Source organism: Scyliorhinus torazame, chromosome 7 (assembly GCF_047496885.1).
Source record: "Scyliorhinus torazame isolate Kashiwa2021f chromosome 7, sScyTor2.1, whole genome shotgun sequence".
In the NCBI taxonomy this organism is placed as follows: Eukaryota; Metazoa; Chordata; class Chondrichthyes; order Carcharhiniformes; family Scyliorhinidae; genus Scyliorhinus; species Scyliorhinus torazame.
The window spans coordinates 211436039-211457617 of NC_092713.1; the positions used below are offsets into that span (position 1 = coordinate 211436039).

Here is a 21579-nt window from a genome sequence, read left to right on the forward strand (position 1 = left end):
TATCTACCCATATTATTGGACTCACTAAAATTTAATTCTTCTGCTCTGGAAATGTCTTGTAAAAAGTCAGGAATTAGGAGTAGGGCATTCGACCCTCCGAGCCTGCTTCACCATTTGATAAGGTCATTGCTAATTGGGTTCTGGTCTCCACTTTCTTGTCTACCCACCAGAAAGCTTGAATCCCTTGTCAATCAGAAATCTATCGAACTCTGCCTTGAGTATATTCAATGACCCAGTCTCCACTTTCTAGAGAAGACCGTTCTACACATTGGCGACCCTTTAAAAGAATATTCTCCTAATCTCTGTTTTAAAAGGGAGGCTCCTAATTCTTAAAGTGTGTCTCCTTGAGATTCCCTCAAGGGGGGATCATCTTCCTGATAGCCACCCTATCAAGTCCCCTCACGATCTTGTAAGTTTCAATAAGACCACCCCTCATTCTTCTAAACTCCAATGGGTATAGGCCCGACCTGTTCTTAAGAACATAACATAAGAACTAGGCGCAGAAGTAGGCCACCTGGCTCCTCGAGCCTGCTCCGCCATTCAATAAGATGATGGCTGATCTTCTTGTGGACTCGGCTTCACTTACCCGCCCTCTCATCATAACCCTTAATCCCTTTATCTACCTTTGCCTTTAAAAACATTCAACATGGTAGCCTCAACTGTTTTACCGGGCTGGGAATTCCACAGATTTGCAACCTTTGGGTGAAGAAATTCCTCCTCAACTCAGTCTTAAATCTGCTCCCCCTTATTTTGAGGCTATGCCATCTAGTTCTAGTTTCACCCGCCGGTGGAAACAATCTCCCTGCTTATCTATTCCCTTCATAATTTTATATGTTTCTATAAGGTCCCTCCTCATTCTTCTGAATTCCAATGAATATAGTCCCAGTCTACTCAGTCTCTCGTCATAAGCCAATCTTTTCATCTCCGGAATCCACCCAGTGAACCTCTTCTGCACCACCTCCAGTGCCAGTACATCCTTTCTCAAGTAAGGAGACCAAAACTGTACACAGTACTCCAGATGTGGCCTCACCAGCACCCTATGCAGCTGCAGCATAACCTACCTGCTTTTAAACTCCATCCCCCTAGCAATGAAGGACAAATTCCATTTGCCTTCCTAATTAACTGCTGCATCTGCAAACCAACCATTTGAACTTCACGCACAAGGACACCACAGCAGCATGCTGCAATTTTTTACCATTTAAATAATAGTTCATTTTGCTGTTTTTCCTGCCCAAATGGATGACCTCACATTTACCAACAGTGCTCCATCTGCCAGACCCTTGCCCACTCACAAACTATATACCTCTGCAGACTTTCTTCATAAGATTAACCCTTCATCCCAGGAATGAGTCAAATGAACCGTCTCTAAAGCAATTGCATAATTTTTCAAATAAGGAAAGCAAAACTATACAAGTTTTCTAGATGTCTCACCAATGCCCTGGAAAGCTGCAGTAAAACTACTTTTATTTTTGGGACACCCTGGGCAAGTTTGCGGCCAATTCCAACCCCACTCATCCCAGAGTCACAACACAAGTAAATTAACCAATAATTCTTGTAAAAAATTCCCAAAGTCTTTGGCCCTTAGCTGCCCAATAATTACAGTCACCAGGTTTGTAAGTTGAAACACAATTACCATTTATAACAGGGATAATGATGAAATATGCAGTAAGCACAACTGGATAACCAGCAAACTAACCTACTGCACCCCTTTCACTGTCCCCCCCCCCCCCCCCAACCACCACACACACACACACACAAGACAGACAAATGCAAAGTGGGAGACAGTGTGAAAATAATGATGAAGGTCAAACGATAAGAGTCTTTGCTTTAAATGGAGATTCTCTATCACGTTTTCCCCACAGCATGCCGGGTGATCAAAGTCCTCTGGTTTACAGCTGTCAATGGTATTCCTTGCAGAGTCATTCATCAGGGTCCCAAAAGGTTAGAAAATGTTGTACTCACTAGCAGCAGGCTTTGTGGGGGGACGCTTTATTTCTTCTCAGACTGGACCTTCAGCCTTGAGGTTCACATTTGGGCCTATATATTTTTGTATAGACACTTATTTCACATCAAGCCTTGTGTTCAGCTCGTGGTTTGACTTCAAGCCTTTGCAGTCTCGAGAGAATGACACCCAGTCTTGCTGGAGAGAGAGTCAGCCTACTCAGTGGCCTTATGGAGAGGATGAGTGAGATCTTTTGTGAGAGAATAAATTAGAACCCACCATCCAAGCTGAAGAATCCAAAGTGAAAGCAAAAATTCAACCCTTGAAGCTCTGAAAATTTCCAGTGGGATCAGATTCAATCACCACCTGTTACTGGGCAGAGCACAGCCTTTTTGGATAATTTATTGGCCACCAACCAAATCAATCAAACCAAGTCAGCACTGATGTCAGCCAATCTGCAATTACAACCCTCTGGAACCTTCTGTTTAATTTAAAAGGTACATGCTGCTTTGCCTTAAAGTCACAGGTCTATTAAACATCCATGGATCAAAAATGTAATGGCAAGGACTTCCGGCGGCGGATATAAGGGAGGAGCATGCACCGGAAGATGCTCCGATCAGAACCCGAACGTTTTAGTGCAATATCGGCAGTGCTGACCCTAAAAATATAAAATTTGTTGGGAGAACAGTGGACCAACGGAAAATGGCAAAAAATAACAAAGATAAGAGAGAGGGGAGCTGAGTATGTTCCTTGGATTACAAGGCATCCCTGGAATCGGTGGGGAACAAAATGGCGGCGGCAAGCATCCTGCTCTCCCCCCCCCCCCCCCCAAAGGCGGCTTCATGGCCAACAGGTGACAACATCAGCTGCATTGTGGTGGCTGAACTGAAAAAGTGTTAATGCAAATTGGCCGATGAAGTTAAAAGTCAGTAGACAAGTCCCTGTTCCAAATATCGAACCAATTAGGAGGGATGAACAAAATTATGAAGGCCCAGGGGGTGGTCACGGTCAGAAAACTGGAGGAGGCCCACTCCGATCTCAGTGATCGGATCGCAGTGCTTGAAAAGATGTCTTCAGTCCTGGATACGAATAAATATTTGAAAAGTAAAGTAAGTGACCTGAAAACAGGTCTCAGAACACCCGCCTCGTGGGTTTGCTGGAGGGTACGGAGGGCAACACCGCCACAGAGTACATAGTGAAAATGCTCGCAAACATCCTGTGAGTGGGAGCCTAGTGTATAAGTTCAGGTTTTGTACGGATATAATATTTTTATTGGGGGTTGTTGGCTTAGCAGGGGACAAGGTGAGGGAGGGGGTTAAAGTTAGTTGTTTGACATTGTCCGCTACTCTATATTTCATAGATTATCATAGAATTTACAGTGCAGAAGGAGGCCATTCGGCCCATCAAGTCTGCACCGGCTCTTGGAAAGAGCACCCTACCCAAGGTCAACACCTCCACCCTATCCCCATAACCCAGTAACCCCACCCAACACTAAGGGCAATTTTGGACACTATGGGCAATTTAGGACACTATGGGCAATTTATCATGGCCAATCCACCTAACCTGCACATCTTTGGACTGTGGGAAGAAACCGGAGCACCCGGAGGAAACCCACGCACACACGGGGAGAACGTGCAGACTCCGCACAGACAGTGACCCAAGCTGGAATCGAACCTGGGACCCTGGAGCTGTGAAGCAATTGTGCTATCCACCATGCTACCGTGCTGCCCTGGCCGTTGAACCGGATCAGGCCGCTGTACTGGTGGGATCTCTTCACTATGGCTTAACAGGATTCCTTGCTTGTTGGTCTACAGATGTAATGGCTGACCAAGGTGGGAGAGGTGTTGGAGGTTCTCCTTTCTGTCTTATAACCTGGAATGTGAGGGTTTGAATGAACCAGTGAAGCAGGCAAGGGTCTTTGTTCATTTGGGTGGTCTAAATTTGGGTGTTGTGTTCCTACAGGAGACTCATCTACAGGTAAAGGACCAGATAAGGCTTTGCAAAAATTGGGTGGGACAAGCCTTTCACTCACTCGGCTTTAATGGTCGGGCTAGAGGCATGGCAATACTAATCCACCAAAAAAATATAATTTACATCCTCCCGGATTATGGGTGACCCCAATGGTCGCTACATTATTGTCTGCCGTTCACTGGAAAACACTCTGGTTATTTTATTGAATATTTATGCTCCCAATTGGGACGATCTGAGCTTCATAAACTCTCTGGTGAACCTCCTCCCAAACTTAGACTTACATCGGATGATCCTAGGAGGGGACTTAAACTATGTCTTGGACCAGAGATTGGACTGCTCCATGCCAAAATCCCAGATGTCAAGGCCATTGATCTCTTTTATGGAACATATTGGAGGGGTCGGCTCGTGCGTTTTCTGCATCCAAAAATACAGAATTTTCCTTTTTTTCATATGTTCACCGCGCCTACTCACGAATGTATTTTTTTTATTGTTGGCAAATCCCTCCTTCCCTCAGTGACCGGTTGTTGCCATCTTGGATCAGTTTGTTGAATTTTGCCCCCCTTGAATGCCCGCCCTGGAGACTAGACACCACTTTACTGTCTGATGACAGATATTTGTGAGCGTTTGTCTGCTGCCAAAGCAGACTTTATCAAACTCAACAAAACAGAAGAAATTTCTCCTTCAATACTCTGGGAAACCCTGAAGGCCGTTATAAAGGGGGATATTATCTCCTATAAAGCTCACATCGTAAAAAAGGAGAGTGGAACAACAAAAGGTTGGTGGAAGCCCTCTTGGAGGTCGAACACCGATATTCAGGATGTGGAGATGCCGGTGTTGGACTGGGGTGGGCAAAATAAGAAGTCTTACAATGCCAGGTTAAAGTCCAACAGGTTTGTTTCGCATCGCTAGCTTTCTGAGCGCAGCTCCTTCATCAGGATCTTGGACAGGATGAGGTTTCTAGATGGTGTACACATCCCGACCATCGAGGAAGGCAGGAAATAGGAACTGGAATCTTCCTTAAGCCCAGAAGAAGTACAGAAAAATATGTTGGCTGCAATCCTGTAAAACCCCCAGCCCGGAATGCTTCCCATCCGAGGTTCTCAGAGCAGCTAATATCTTTATTATTGGACATGTTCAATGATTCACTGTCTAGGGGAACACTACCCCGACCCTTCCCCAAGCCACAATCTTGGTGCTCCTTAAAGAGGGTAAGGACCCAGTAGAGTGAAGGTCTTACCGACTCATTTCATTCCTTAACACAGATGTTAAAAGCCTGGCTAAAGCAGTGTTTTTCAAACTTTTTGCCTGAGACCCATTTTTATCAACCAGCCATCCTTCACGCCACCTGCCGCCCTCAACTTTTTTGCTTACCTTTAATGTGACAGCTGAGCCTGCTTGGTCCTCACAATCTCACTTGTTTTGTCATTCAATGTTGCATTTCTGCGAAGGAGTTCAGCATCTCACTGCACCATTTTAAAGAAAAATTAAGATGTTTGTCCTCAAAAACACCATGCTTTGTCTTGAAATGTCTTTGAAGTTTTCAGGGTTTTAATCTTTCATTTGCCAGTACTTCCCTACATATAACACATGTATATTAATTTGGAATCCTGATTTGCAGTGGCACAACTAATAAACCCATACCTCAAGAAATCATCTTTATACTGCTTTGGTCCTGTTTTCAGCTTCTTCATGGGTTGTTCACCAGAGGTCCTGGAGCTCACACCAGCACTGCTGGCAGCAACAAAATGGAGGAATCTCTCGCGCCCAGAGTATGTGATGTCAGCGTATGGATCATGTGACCTGCTCTCTGCCACTTCTGGAGAGAAGACTCCATCAATTTTCTGAAAGAATTGTTCTTTGGTCAGCCCGCTGACGTCAGCAGGAGGTAGTCTGCCTCGCTGGACTCCAGGCCTGCGCACTGCTGAGGGAGCACTCATGCGTGGAATGGCTGGCATTCTGAAAGCCAGTCGTGGCTGGAATTTTAAAAAACCTGGTCGCAGCTGTTGGGCACTTCCCTCGATCAGGAACGCCATGGCCAATGGCCCCGCGTTCCTCTTGCAGGTCGCGACCCTGACTTTGAAAATGACTGGGCTGAAGCCCTGGCATCCCAAATGGAGCCCAGTCTTCCAACTATAATACCGGAAGATCAGACATGCTCTATTAAAGGTGGACAGTTATTGACAAATGTCCGACGTCTATTGAGCTTTGTCCTTTTCCTCCCTGGCTGCTCGGGAATTGGAAGTTATAGTATCTTTGGATGCAGAAAAAACATTGATCGGGTGGAGTGGAACTAGCTTTTTGAGATCTGGCCCCAAATTCTCCTCCTGGGGTTGTTTGATGTACAATGCCCCAAAAGCCAATGTCCGCACAAATATGACCGCAGAATATTTTCCACGAGGCAGGGGATCTAGACAGGGCTGCTCCCTTTTCTCCATTGCTCCTTGAACTGGCCATTGAACCTCTGGCAATAGCATTGAGGTCATCGGGCAGATGGAGGGGATTACACACTGAAGGACAGGATCACCGGTCTCGCTCTATGCCGATGATCTACTCTTACATATTATGGATCTGGTCTCCTCAATCGTAAACATCATGAAGATACTCTCAAGATTATTAAACCTGGGTAAAAGTGAATGTGTTCCAGTGAACCCGAAGGCCAGAGGGTCTCTATGGTTTGCTGCTGTTTCATCTTTTGGACCTCTTAATTTCCGATACCTGAGGATCCTCGTAGCCCATAACTGGGCGTGACACCACAAACTGAACTTTTCAAGCCTCATCAGTAAGATTAAATTGGACTTGCAGAAGTTAAATAGTCACCCGTAGACTCTTGCGGGCAGGATCCAAACTGTCAAGGTGAATGTGCTCCCAAGGTTTATATTCTTTTTCAATGTATCCCCATTTTTTTTCCCGAAGCATTTTTTTGGTTTTTTTTTTTTATTTAAAAATTTTAAAAAACAGATTTGTAACATTTACAGAGAAAAAAGAAGGCCATATACAAAAGCCTTAACATATTGAAAACGAACAGTGGGAAAGAATAAACAAATTAATAAGGCACTTCCCCTATCAGCTCTGTTTGCCCATGCCCCACGTGTTCAACTAAACTAATGTGGCTCTAAACCCCCCCGCCCCCCCGGGTGCTGCTGCTGTCGGTTTCCTACGCTGTTCCCTGCAAGCGACTTTCTCCTCTGGGGGAATCGCTGATCTTCTCCCCCTTGCCCACTTAAGTCTTCTCTGCTCTCCTTCCCGGCTGCCCCCCCCTCCCGACACCCCCTCCTCCACCCCCCCCCCCCCCCCCCCCCCCCGACACCCCTCCTCCACCCCCCCCCCCCCCCCCCCCCCCCCCCCCGACACCCCCCCCCCCCCCCCCCGACACCCCCCCCCCCCCCCCCGACACCCCCCCCCCCCCCCCCCCCCCCCCCCCCGACACCCCCCCCCCCCCCCCCCCCCCGACACCCCCCCCCCCCCCCCCCCCGACACCCCCCCCCCCCCCCCCCGACACCCCCCCCCCCCCCCCCCCCCCCCCCCGAGGCTTGACCTGCCAGGTCTGCCCTGCGCTTGGCCCTAGCCTGCCCCTTCTACTCTCCCTGGTGCCCCCTGAGTAGAAGGCTGCCGTTACCTTGATGAATCCTGCACGCCTCTTGGCCAGCTCCGTTCCCATGTCCTGGTAGATGCGCACCTCGCAGTTCTCCCATCTGCTGCTCCTCTCCGCCTTGGCCCATCGCAACACACGATCCCTGTCAGCAAGCCGGTGAAAGCGAACCACCAAGGCCCTCGGTCGGTCGCCCGCCCTGGGCTTCCTTGCGGGGGCTCTATGCGCCCCATCCAACTCCAGGGGTCGAGGGAAGGCCTCCGGTTCCATCAGCGCCCCGAGCATACCCATCACGTATGCATCCGCATCCGATCCCTCACAGCCCTCGGGGAGGCCAACGATCCTCAGGTTCTGCCTCCTGGCTCTATTCCCCAGCTCTTCAAGTTGCTCCTGCATCCTCCTCTGGCGGGAGTTCAGCTCCTCCACCTCGTGCTCCAGCTCCGTTACCGTGTCCGCCTGGCTGGAGAGCTTCACCTCGACCTCCCTTAGTGCCTTCTCTTGGACCGCCTGCGCCTCGACCATTCGGTCCATCGGGTCCAACATGTCCCTCTTCAGTTCGGTGAAGCAGTTCCTAAAAAACTCCATCTGTTGCTTCCTTGGCCAGTGAGCCTCCGCTCCCTGGTCCCTGCCGTCCGCCATGCTTCGCCGCCCGGTCTGGGGTCCCCGCTACTCCTGCTTCGATCTTTGCCGCTCCACTCGACCACTTCTGGTCCAACTGTCCATACCCCGGGGGGAAAACCTCTTCCTTTCGTCTCCTCCACCGATTCAGGTTGTCAGGTCCTGAAAAAATCCCGTGAAACAGGTCCGTTTGCCCATCGTGGGCGGCAGCGATCCGACCCGCGACCTCCACGAAGCATTTTTTATTACAATTAGCATATTAATATCAGCTTTTATCTGGACAGGTAAGAGTCCCAGCGTCTGCAGCACCCTGCTTCAGAGAGACAGAGGATCAGGAGGCTTAAGAATTTCCTGTTTTATTATTGAGCTGCCAATGTGAAATAAAATGAAATGAAAATCGCTTATTGTCACAAGTAGGCTTCAAATGAAGTTACTGTGAAAAGCCCCGAGTCACCACATTCCGGCGTCTGTTCGGGGTGGCTGGTACGGGAATTGAATCGTGCTGCTGGCCTGCCTTGGTCTGCTTTCAAAGCCAGCGATTTAGCCCTGTGCGAAACCAGCCCCTCAATGTACAGAAAATCCTACAATAGTTCATTTTCCTGGGGTCAAACTGGAGTAGAATGGAGGCAGGGGTCTTGCACCGCAGCCTCCTCCCTACACGCCATAATTACCACACCACTGCCCCTCTCCCCTGTAGGTCTTTTCACGAGCCCTGTGATGATCTCTTCCCTCAGGATTTGGAAGCAGTTCCGCCGCACTTCAATCTTCTCTCTGTCTTCACTTGCCCCGATATGCGATAACCACCTCTTCATGCCCTCGATCTTGGACCCATTGTTGAGATCCTGGAGAACGGGAGGGCTGATGCACTTTGGGGATTTATTTCCAAATGGAGGCTTTGCCAGCCTTGGGAAAACTCATGGACAGATACAATCTGACTGGTTCCAAACTTTTTTGTTTCTTTCAAATTCGGGATTTCTCACATAGGTTCTTTTCCTTCTTCCTCCTGACCCCACCTTCTTTCCTGCTGGAAAAGGTATTGGCCTTGGCACAGCAGGGGAAGAGGGTCAATTTCAAATTTGAACAACCTCATTCTATCTTCGGACCCTGCCCCTTTGGATAGAGTATATGAGAAATGGATAGGGGAGCTAGACTCTGCTTATTGAGGAGGTATGGAGGGAAGCCCTCGACAGGGTGAATTCCAATTCATCTTGTGCCAGACTGAGTTTGGTTCAGTTTTCAAGTGTGACCGCTGTTCACTTACACCAGCTAATCTTGCGCATGCGTTTTGGTCTTATCCTCAGCTTGCTGTGTATTGGCTTTCCTTTTTTGACACCATATCCAAGATTTTGCAGGTATCCCTGGAGCCTTCGGACTCCCCATCACTCTACTCGGAAGTGGGGGTGGATGTTCTTGCCTTTGCTTCCTTAATAACCAGGAGGCGAATATTACTTAACTGGAGATCTCCCTCACCACCCAAAGCTTCTGCATGGGTGGAAGATATTATATCGGTCCTGCATCTGGAAAAGATCAAGTATACTATCAGATGCTTGATGGAGAGATTCTATAGAGATAGTGGCCATTCATTTCAATCTTTAAAGACCTGGACACGTTCGTGGGTTAGAAGGGTTGAGTTAGAGGAGGTTAGTTTAGTAATAAGGGTTTCTTATTCCGTTGTATTCGTTAATTAACTTCTTACACTTGATTCGGTTCTTTTTTATGTGATATATATTATGTGTATATCTTTCTAAATATGTATGTTACTGTTTATATTTGATAATTTAAAATGTTTATTAAAAAAATGTAATGGCAAAAATAAAAGAAAGTGTAAATAATTCTATTTCCCTTGCAATAAATGACAATGTTCCATTTGCCTTCCTTTTAAAAATGTTTTTTTTTACATTTGAGTACCCAATTATTTATTTTCCAATTAAGGGGCAATTTAGCATGGCCAATCGACCTAACCGGCACATCTTTGGGTTGTGGGGGTGAAACCCACGCAGACACGGGGAGAATGTGCAAACTACACACGGACCCAGGGCCTGGATTCGAACCTGGGTCCTCCGCGCCGTAGTCCCAGTGCTACCCACTGTACCACGGGCCGCCCCCAATTACCTTCCTAACCACTTATTGTAGGTGCACACTAATTTGTTGTGATTCATGTACCAGGACACCAGATTCCTCTCTACCAGTGAGTTTTCAATCGGTCTCCATTTAAGTAGTGGACTGCTTTTCTTTTCAAGTTCATATTTTCTCATATTAATGCGGAAGAAGGCTGCAGCGCGGGTTCAATTCCCCTCCCCGAACATGCTCTGGAATGTGGCGACTAGGGGCTTTTCACAGTAACTTCATTGAAGCCTACTTGTGACAATAAGCGATTATTATTATTTTTGCTCACTCAACCTTTCTATGTCCCTTTGCAGACTCGTTACTTCCTCTTGACAACTTTCCTAGCAATGTTGGTGCTGTCTTCAAAATTAGCTACCATACATTCGGTCCCTTCATCCAAGTCATGTATATAGATTGTAAATAGTTGAGGCCTCAGTGCTGATGTCTGTGGAACTCCAGTTACAGTTTTCTAACCCGAAAATGACCCATTTATCCAGAGTCTGCTTCCGGTTAGCTAACCCTCAACCATGCTTATAGGACACCCCCAACATCATATTCCCTTGTCTTGTGTAGCAACCTTTGATGTGGCATCTTATCAAAGGCCTTTTATAAATCCAAGTACACCACATTTGCAGGTTGCCCATTGCCCACCTTTCTTGTTATTTCCTCAAAAGACTCATAAATTAATTAAATATTATTTCCATTTCACAAAGCCGTGTTGGCCCTGTCTGATCATATGATTTTCTAAGCATCACCTGCAATGATTTCGCAGAAATAAGAAGAAGCCCTTCGGCCCATCGAGTCTGCACAGACTTACTCTTTCATGCCAAACACTTTCCCTCAATTTGAAACTCAAAGCCCAAGTTTAAGATTTAAATGCGCCTCAGCTCAGTACAGCTAGGCGAGGCGATGACGGGCGAAGAGCATAGAGACTAGCAGAAATTGGGAGTATTTTGATTGGCTGCAGGTGCCAGCATGCACAACCTGAGCCTGATTGTCTTTGTGCACCAGAAAAACATCTGTAGAATTGTATGAATTCTTGGGACCTTTCTGGCCTGATCGAGATGGGCAAGGAACCAGCTCAGCCTCTCCATATCAAATGTGACAACACAACCGAGGCACTGAATTGAGCGTTGAACTGACTCGAACTAGTGCATGCAACAAGCAGCAGAGCGAGAGGATAAACTAATTTGCGACTGGAGTGCCTAATGGCAAGTCTGGGAATCGATCCAGCAGCTGGAAATTAATAATACTGATGAGAAGGAGGTGGGGGGTGGCTACTGTCAGGCTGGCCTTGACCTCAGGCGAGATGTGTGTTACTCTGTAACACTTTTGACTTCTGTTATAATTAAAACTGGATTTCAATTTAATAGCTATTGGAAAACAAACTGAATCAATGCAGTTTCCTTTTATTCTGATGCTGCAGAACTGGTTGTACCTCCTTCAACCGCGTCCATCTGTTTGCAAAACATCCAGCAATTTAAAAATTAACATATTTGGGAATGTGATATTTTTTCCTAACTTTTAAAAATGATGTTGACCATTTATTAATATTTTTACTGGCAATCTCCTTGTCATGTTCTGCATAATTTTCGAAACATAAGCTCTTTGTGGGATAAGTTATTTACATATGCCAAAACTAGGGTAAATTCCTCTGGACATTTTCTTGCTCTGCTGCAAGCTCCAAAATGTCTTGATTATAGTGTACCAGAATTGGTCTGCTGCTGTCCATTAAGTGCCATGGAGTGACCACCTATTTTTAGTGGGGCTAAATGGATCTATGCAAACAAAATGAAGTCCCAGGGCCGTTCTAAAATATCATGATTATTACAGATTAGTTACGCCACAAGGCCCATCTTAATAACCAAGTTTTGCATCAAGCAAATGAAGCAAAAATAATATGTTTAATTGAATAATGTTTTATGCAGAAAAAGTATGTGTGTTATGGGCCAGGGCTTAGAAACTCCAAAGCATATTATGAAGTTCACCTGACCTGTAATTGTTGAATTTGGCTAGGATGAGCCTTCACTTCAGGTGTTATTCATCAGACTTCCTAGGTGCTTTTATCAAAACAAAGTTTATTATAAGAATGTAGTTAAAAATATATAAAACAAGAACTTTGCTAAAAATTACAAACATAAAGAAAACACAACAGCTACAGCAATCTATGTATAGAACTGTTAATGAATCCCCCTTAGTAGCTGTTGCAATTCAATACAAATCCAATAAACCAAAACCCCTTTCAAAGGCATGGCCCATCACACTGTAATCTCACTTGAATGGGACTGATCCTTTCCCCGAGATCCAGCCTCCAGCCAGCAGGTTCAAAACTCCTTCCGGAAAGCAACTCTATCTTTAAAGTTACCACGGTAGTTTGCCACATCCAATGTGCTTTCAGTTCCCTGTAACAGCTTTAAAATAAAGACAGGGAAACACTGCTTACCTTCTGCAGTCCAAAACAACAAACCAAAATTGAACCCCAAATACTAAAAACCCTCACCTGACAGCCCCAGCCCAGCTCTGTTAAGTAATGGGTTAAGAGACATTCCAATTAGTTGTCTCATTTATGTTAAGTATCCAATAATTGACACTGATATATAAAGAGGCTTCACGTGGCCTTTTTGTCAGGTGATATGAAGATAGAGGTTTGTGCAGAATCTAAATGGGTCTAACATAAAGACCAAAGTCTTCCACTACTGCTCTCAAATACCCCAAAATTCCCATGATTTGCTTATCCCTGTTTCGTGAAACGGGCGCTGCGATTCTAGCAGCATTCTCTCTCATCCCAACACTGGCTTCCCCACCTGCCCTTGACACTGACGGCCCTAGATAATCGACTTAGCTCCTGCCAATCTGGCATTTCTTTAGCCCTATCTTAAACCCTGCTTCATTAAGTGCTTTAATAATTTTGGTCACTCTTTCAACATGTGTCCCCCTGATCATCATCTCCAATTAACACTTCATCAATATATACTAAAGCCAAATCATCTTTAATCAACTCCCTTACTGTTGCCTGAAAGTGGTCTGGGGAATTAACATATCCTTGTGGCAATTTACAGTACATGTAATGTTTAGTGCCAAAGGTAAATGCTGTCTTTTCCCTGCTGTCTGGGTCTAACGGTACACTCCCGAATCAGTTGGCTAAATCTATACTAGTTAAATAAGTTTTGCCTGCCACCTTCTCCAATGTAGTTTGTGGATTTATTAAATACCGTTTATCCTTCTCTTTTTTCTTTTTGTAACCTTATTTAATGCTTTGTAATTCGTTACCATTCTAAATGTACCAGCAGGCTTGCTAACTACCTGAAGTGGGCTATTCGTCGATGCATATGTGACTTCTTGAATGATTCCGTGCTGTTCTAACTCTTTGATCGTTATCTCCAGCTCGCATTTGGCACCTCTGGTCAAGGGCTATTTCTTTTACGGCCTGTATCGTCTCCCTGGATTGTGTGCTGGAATTGTATGCTGATTAACCCCGTGTCATTCTTTCTATTGCTAGGTTTGCTTTCCTTATTTCCTTTACGTTATCAGTTGGTTTTAATATCTTAATTTTTTAAAATTTCTGCATCTATTTTTATTAATCGTTCCCTGCCATCAGATTCTCATTTCCTGATACTGCAAGTAATACTTCTAATCTAAGCTCCGGTCCCATATCTTTATTCCCTGAAGCTCTGCCTGCAATGTAGTTAACATTCTAAACTTCGTTTCTTCTGCTAGTGACCTTCTTGCAACTCAGCGGGCACTAGGACCCAGTGGAGCTGTGCCATATCACTTCCTTTCTACTGGGATCTTCTTTTCCCCCTGTGTAGTCTTAAAATAAAGTTTTAAAAATCCATAGTCTTTGCTATATGAAAATCCCCAAATCTTAAATTTGATGTGTAGTGAGTTTACAGAGAAAATACTGAAATCTCTACTATCTGGAACTCACTGAACAAAATTTTTAAATGTAGGTACATCATGGCTGCCTCTAATAAAGGAACATATGGCCTCAATTCATCGAATGCCTAGTCTTCGCATTTCAATTTTAGATTCCATTGTTCTCTCCTTTTTCTTTTTTAACCAACCAAGACTGCCGAGTTCAACTAATCATTTACAAATCCCAATTTATACATTTTGATTTTGCTTTTTGTTTACTTCCTGAGAATTGTGTTCTAAATAACTTCCACAATGTTAAGCATTATTACTGATTTTCTAAAGAACTTTCAAATACTTTCCCCATTTTAAATCTCATTTTTAACTGCCCCTGTATACCTCCTAATTGATGTGCAACTTCGTTTTGCAAAACACAACATTTTAAAAACTAGGAATACAAGAGGAAGTTCACAAATCCTTATTTTAAACACACACTCATTCATCCACCAAGATCTCCACTCAAACGAAAGGAATTCAAAGCATCATACTTTCATTCATCTCAACCAACTGGACAATAAACCTTTGAATTTGCACGTTTTTTCCCTTCTTCAAAACTGGAAAGTAAATTTAAACATTCCTGAAACCACCTCTTTTCCGATACGGTTCTGAATTTTCCAAGTCTCTGGTTCCCCCTAGTGGCCATTCATCTCCCAACTTTTTCACTCATAAGACATATCTCCTCCTAACAAAATCCAACTTTAATCAATTCTAATTGTACGGCATTGAATTGTCTGCAGAACATTCCCTCAGTGGTCGTAACTGAATTGTCTGTAACATTCTCTTAACCCGTTAAAGACCTTAACCGAATTAAAGTGTAATTCAATACAACCAATTTTAATTTCCAACATGCAAACTGAATTCTGAGGCACATTCCCTCAAGCCCTAGCTGAATTGTCCCCATAAATTCCCTCAGTTAAATAGCCCTCAATCGTACTTATATTGATTGAAATTAGTTTTCTAATCCGCCAGACTGACCTTTGATTTCGTCGAGACGACCTTACCTGACCATGTGCGAGTGATTAAACTTCATCAGACTACGCGACAGAGGAAAACCGACATTTTCCAGCTACTCACGTCGTGGGCCCATTTCCTCTCTCTCTGTCCGAGATCAGTTTAATTCTAATTTCGTAGATGACCGGTGGTCGCCTGTAGAAATCCCTCCACTGCCACCAAATGAAGAAATTGAGTTCTTTCTGTCCAGTCTGGTCTCAATCAAAAGGCTGAGTTCGGATATAGAAATTCCTTTAGTTTATTTCAAATAGCTTGCAAGCTTACACTCCCTCTGATGAAGGCAGGAGACTCATGTCTCTTGAAACTCCCAGAGCGAGTGAGACAAAGGGAGGCGACACATGTGGTCTCATATACATTCATGCAGGATCAAGCTCCACATACGCGAATACAAGATTCCGATAGGCCCTTTCCTTGACCTGGTCATATAATCGAACTGCCACTGATTCTGATAGGCTCATTACACATTCCTTTCCTTCCTCTGGGCCTCTGCCTCCCAGCATCCTTTGTGCAAAGAACCAGTCCCAATAGCCCCCCCCCCCCCCTCCCTCGCCATGCTTTGCCCATCTCTTTGTTCACTTCCTGCAACCCAAATTAATGTCCATAATGCACTATTCTAACTGGTCATCCCAGTCTAATGCTCTTTTCTTTAGTTCAATTCCTCGTCTTCTCGGAGGCTGAAAAATGTATTAAAGGATGCAGCGGTAAGGGATGAAGACTATACTAAACTGATAGAACAGGTTAGTGATCACTGTGAAGTTTGTAGGAAATACAGAAGGACGCCAGCACGACCGATAGTAACCCTACCTTTGGCCAGGGATTTTAACGGCATTGTGGCCATGGACCTTAAGATCTGGGATGAAGCCAATAATATATTTATTTTGCATTTTGTAGATTTAGCAACCAGATTTAGTCAATCAACGATTGTACGAAGTAAAGAAAACACAGTAATCCTGGATCAAATCGTGCAAAAATGGATAGGGACAGGACCGGCAGAATTCCTTACAGACAACGGCGGAGAATTTGCTAATGATGAGTTTAGGGATATGTGTGAAAACGTGAATATCACAGTTATGAATACGGCTGCGGAAAGCCCATTTAGTAGTGGTGTGTGTGAAAGAATCCATGCGGTAATAGATGACATGCTTCGGAAAACTTTGGCAAATAGACCAAACTGCAAGCTCAATTCAGCTTTAGCATGGGCGGTACATGCAAATAATTCATTGCAGATGGTTGGGGACTATAGTCCCGATCAATTAGTGTTTGATAGAAATCCTAAAATTCCGTCCATTTTAGATGATCAGTCTCCAGCTTGTGAAGGGCCCACAATTAGCTCTGCCTTTGCTGAGCATTTAAATGCATTACATAGCAGTAGGAAAGAGTTTTTGGAAGCAGAAGTCTCTGAAAGAATTCACAGAGCTTTAAGACACAATCATAAAATCATAGAATTTACAGTGCAGAAGGAGGCCATTTGGCCCATCGAGTCTGCACCAGCTCTTGGAAAGAGCACCCTACACAAGGTCAACACCTCCACCCTATCCCCATCCCAATAACCCAGTAACCCTACCCAACACTAAGGGCAGTTTTGGACACTAAGGGCAATTTATCATGGCCAATCCACCTAACCTGCACATCTTTGGACTGTGGGAGGAAACCGGAGCACCCGGAGGAATTCCACGCACACACGGGGAGGATGTGCAGACTCCGCACAGACAGTGACCCAAGCCGGAATCGAACCTGGGCCATCCACAATGCTACCGTGCTGCCATCAGATACCGTTTTTCAGCAAGAAGACATAGTATACGATAAGAGAGACAATTCTAATCAATGGAAAGGTCCAGGGAAGATCAAAGACATAGATGGCAAAACAATTATTTTGCAACGTGGCAATCAAACTGTTACGGTACATTCATCAAGGATAATGGGCACAGATTACAAATTTTCAAATTTAGACAGAGCAGACAGACATGACGAGGAACCAGAGTCATCTGGTACGCACATGTTACAGAACTATGAGGACCAGTTAACTGATATAGACAGGGTTTCTGTAGAGGAACACAACATGTCTGATGAATTAGAACAGGCCATTTTTCCGAAAGGACAACTCAAAAGTTGGTACAAAAGTGACATACTTACCTGAATGGTCTAGTCAATGGAAGGATGCACTGTACTTAGTAGAGCAGGGAAGGCCACTGGAAAGTATAAACATTGGTTGAATGTACAGCATTCAGGGGAGGGAGTCAAGACAATGGATTGGGAACACAAAGTTCAAAAATGGAGGGCACAGAAACGCAGTGCTAGTTCAGATAGTACTTCGGATAGTGAACAGGTCCGCAGGAAAAGTTCAAGAACTATTGAAAGGACATCCCACAGCAGAAGGGAAAGATCAAGCAGTAGCAGTATATTTGGGTAATATACCTATTGACTGTCACATTGACAAATCCCTGTGGGAAAATGTGCACTCTATAAAAAGTGTCAATGAAAAAAGGTTCAGGATAGACATCGCAAGTTTGAAGCATATGTTGGAAAGAGGGGAAATAGCAAAAAATTAAATGGGTCGACAGTAGCTATCAATTGTCAGACTGTTTTACAAAAAGAGGGGCTAGTTCACAGAAACTTTTGGACATTGTTAATGAAGGGCGCCTGTTTCTGTGACTTTTTTTTTCTTCCACAAAAAAGAGAAGGGGGGAAATTGCGTTTGTGTTTTTGAGTTTCTTGTAATTTTGTTTTCACCGAATTTTTTTTTCTCCAAGGAAGGGGAGACTGTTAAGTACTGGGTTGAGAGACATTGCAATTAGTTGTCTCATTTATGTTAAGTATCCAATAATTGACACTGATACGTGAAGAGGCTTCAGGTGGCCTTTGTGTCAGGTGATGGGAAGATAGAGTTTTGTGCAGAGCCTGTTGAAGTGAAATAAAGGTGTTCGTAAAAAGGAGAAGAACCTTTGACTCTTCATACAACAGCAGCTAAACGTCTAACAAGCTCCACCCACAAATGACACAAGGCTGATAACATTGTCTTTGCTGATCTGCTTTCTATTAACAATCTGGGTACATACCTTTCATCGATGCTTCTATAAAACAAAAAGGGTTTTATATTCCTTCTGTTTATAAACATCTGTAAGCCTGTTTTCTTCCATTTTTTGTGTTGACTGGGGAGTCTGTTTTGTGTGCTGTGGTCTTTTGTCATAGTTAACGTGGTAGCCATCTGAATTGGTTGAACATGGGAATACTGCTAATTCCAACCAGAATGGAGATAATTGGCCAATTCCACCCCACCATGTCAATCACGCCTGCAGAAGTTGGATTGATTTTATGCACATATGTTCCTATCATTCATACATTGCATTTTGATGTAGAAATGATCAGTCCAGATTTAATGCAACACTAAAGGAGGTCATTCAGCCCACTACTCCATGTGATTCTCTGTAGAGTAGTCGGTCTCATTTATCCACTGTAGCCCTACAAGTACCTGATAAAAGACAGGATGGAGGCAGGCAAGCTGTACTTAATTCAGTAAGAAGAAGGTGTTTTGAATTATTTAATGTTTACGGTGGTGTGTTTTCTCAAACCCTTGGCTTGTGTGATCTAATTTGCTAATAACCTTCAGCAAACTTGAGTTATGATTAATCCACAAGGTTAACTTATTTCCATTCAAAACCCACATGCACACAGTAAAGGGGCGGAATAGAAAAAGGAGTTTTACAACCATGGATTGTAACACCCCAGAACCGAGGAATTATTTCACTTAGCAGTTTGAGTTCGGCTGGTTGAAGACCAGAGTTGTAGATTTTGCTTTGCAGTTGATGCCGATACCGCAAGTAGGGCTCTCTCTCGCTCTGTCTCCCATCTCCTCTCTTCCCCCCCCCCACACCCATGGTTGGAGGGCCAGTTTGTCTGTACTTCATCTGATTTTGTTGATTACATAATGAGGTGTGAGATTCCACAGGCTGAGAAGAATTATTTTGCTGTTATAACTCCTGGTAGTAGCTCCCAGGATGACATGCCAAAGAGAACAAAGAACAATACAGCACAGGAACAGGCCCTTTGGCCCTCCAAGCCTGAGCCGACCATGGTACCCGCCTAAATTAAAACCATCTGCACTTACGGAGTCCGTATCCTTCCATTCCCACCCTGTTCATATATTTGTCTCGATGTCCCTTAAGTGCCACTATCGTACCTGTCCCCGTCACCTCCCCAGGCAGCGTGTTCCATATATTTGCCACCCTCTGTGTAAAAAAACAAAACAACTTGCCTCGCACATCTGTTCTAAACTTTTCCCCACGCGCTTTAAAGCTATGTCCCCTAGTACTTGACTCTCCTACCCTAGGAAAGAGGATCTGACTATCCTGTGACTTGTGACAGGATAGTCATGTGACTTGTTGCAGCCATATTTCTTTCAGAACAAACACAAACAGTAAAAAAAAAAAAAAAAATAGCAGTACAAAGTTTAGAACATAAGGTGTTGGATTTATTTTAATATCCTAAGAATCCAACATTACTGTCTATTGCCATTTAAAATCATTGTCTCCACTCTTAGTTTCTGGTCATTCCACTGGCTGCCTTTAAAAAAAAAAGGTTCTTTATCGTTTCCTCCACTGCATCTTTTGTCCAAAACTTTAAATGCACTCCCTAGCTCAAGTGCCTCTTATTCTGTTGGTAGTCCCTCAGGATTGAGGATGACTTGCCTCCACTATAGTTCGATGGGTTCTGAGATCTGCATACTCTGCCACATGTGAGGAAGGTGGTACTTGAAATGTTGGGTAAATAGGTTATTTGGAGATCCTCATAATGCTCAAATTACCCTCTCCATGTTCTTGGCCATAGTTGCCTTTCCGAATGAGTCTTTCCATTTTTGGTCAGTCACAAGCAAGGTTCTCCCATAGACCGACAGATATATTTATTCACTTCAGGAATGCTTTGAGGATGTTCTCAAACGTTTCCACTGATCTCCTCGGAGTCTCCTGCCATGAAAAATTTCCGATAAGAGCAATTGCTTCAAAGATCTGGTGTCAGGCATGTGAATGTCTGGGATCTGAAATCCGAGAATAAGGCCATGGTATACCTGGCGGCACTGATTCCCACGCTCCTATATGCTTTGGAGATGAGGACAGTTTCCATCAGGCACCTCACAGCACTGTAGAAATACCACCAGCGGAGCTGTCACAAGATCCTCCAAATCCGGTGGTAAGAAAGGCGGTCCATCAGCAGCATCCTTCCACATGCCCCATATCAAGGTGCTAATCACTCAAAACCTTGTACCATCAGCTAATGAGAACAGCCTTTTTTTCGTCCATAAGAAGAAGCAGAAGTAGGCAATTCGGTTCATCGAGTCTGCTGCGCCATTCAATTAGATCATTAAACATTTTTTTTTAGAGTACCCAATTCATTTTTTCCAATTAAGGGGCAATTTACTGTGGCCAATCCACCTACCCTGCACATCTTTGGGTTGTGGGGGCGAAACCCACAAAAACACAGGGAGAATGTGCAAACTCCACACGGCCAGACCCAGAGCCGGGATCGAACCTGGGACCTCAGCGCCGTGAGACTGCAGTGCTGCCACTGCGCCACCGTGCTGTCCTATTCAATGAGATCATGAATGAACTGAAATGATAATCCTCAACACCACTTCCCTGCCTTATTCCATAGTCCTTGGTTCCCTTTCTGATTAAAAATCTTGTCTGTCTTAGCCGTGAGCATTCTTAATGACCCAGCCTGTAAAACCCCCTGTCGTAAAGAATTCCACAGATAGGACCTGGGAGCGCCCATTGGATTGGTGGAGGTGATGGAGGGTATGGGGGAGATGCAGGCGTGGAAGGCCCCGGGCCCGGGTGGCTTCCCAGTGGAATTTTATGAAAAGTTCTCTGAAGACCTGGGGCCCCTGCTGGTAAGGGCATTAAATGAGGCAAAGGAGAAAGAGGAGCTTCCCCCCCCCAACGTTGTGGCAGGCCTCAATTTCCTTCATTTTAATGAGGGATAAGGACCCGGAGCAATGTGAGTCCTACCGCCCAATTTCATTGCTAAATGCGGATGCAACGTTGCTGCCCAAGATCTTGGCCTCTCGGATTGTGGACTGTGTGCCGGGGGTGATAGGGGAAGACCAGACGGGGTTTGTACAGGGGAGGCATCTGTTGGTCAATATTAGGCGTTTGTTAAATGTTATAATGATGGCCCCGGAGGTACGAAATGTGGAGGTGGCGGCCGCTATGGACGTGGAGAAGGCCTTTGACCAGGTGGAATGGGATTACTTGTGGGAGGTGCTGGGACGGTTTTGGTTTGGGCAGGGGTTTGTGGATTGGGTCTGGCTGTTGTACCGGGTGCCGGCAACATGTGAGCATACGAAGCGATGAGTTTGGGGTATTTTAGGTTACATCATGGGACATGGCAGGGATGCCAACTCTCTCCATTGCTCTTTTCCTTGGCGATACAGCCA

General features: G+C 44.8%; 1 protein-coding gene across 1 annotated transcript in view; it reads left to right on the plus strand.

Annotated features, from left to right (window-relative positions):
• LOC140427387 (uncharacterized) overlaps positions 1-21579 on the plus strand; it is a 190144-nt gene that overhangs the window by 108113 nt on the left and 60452 nt on the right. The gene's annotated exons all lie outside the window — the stretch shown is intronic.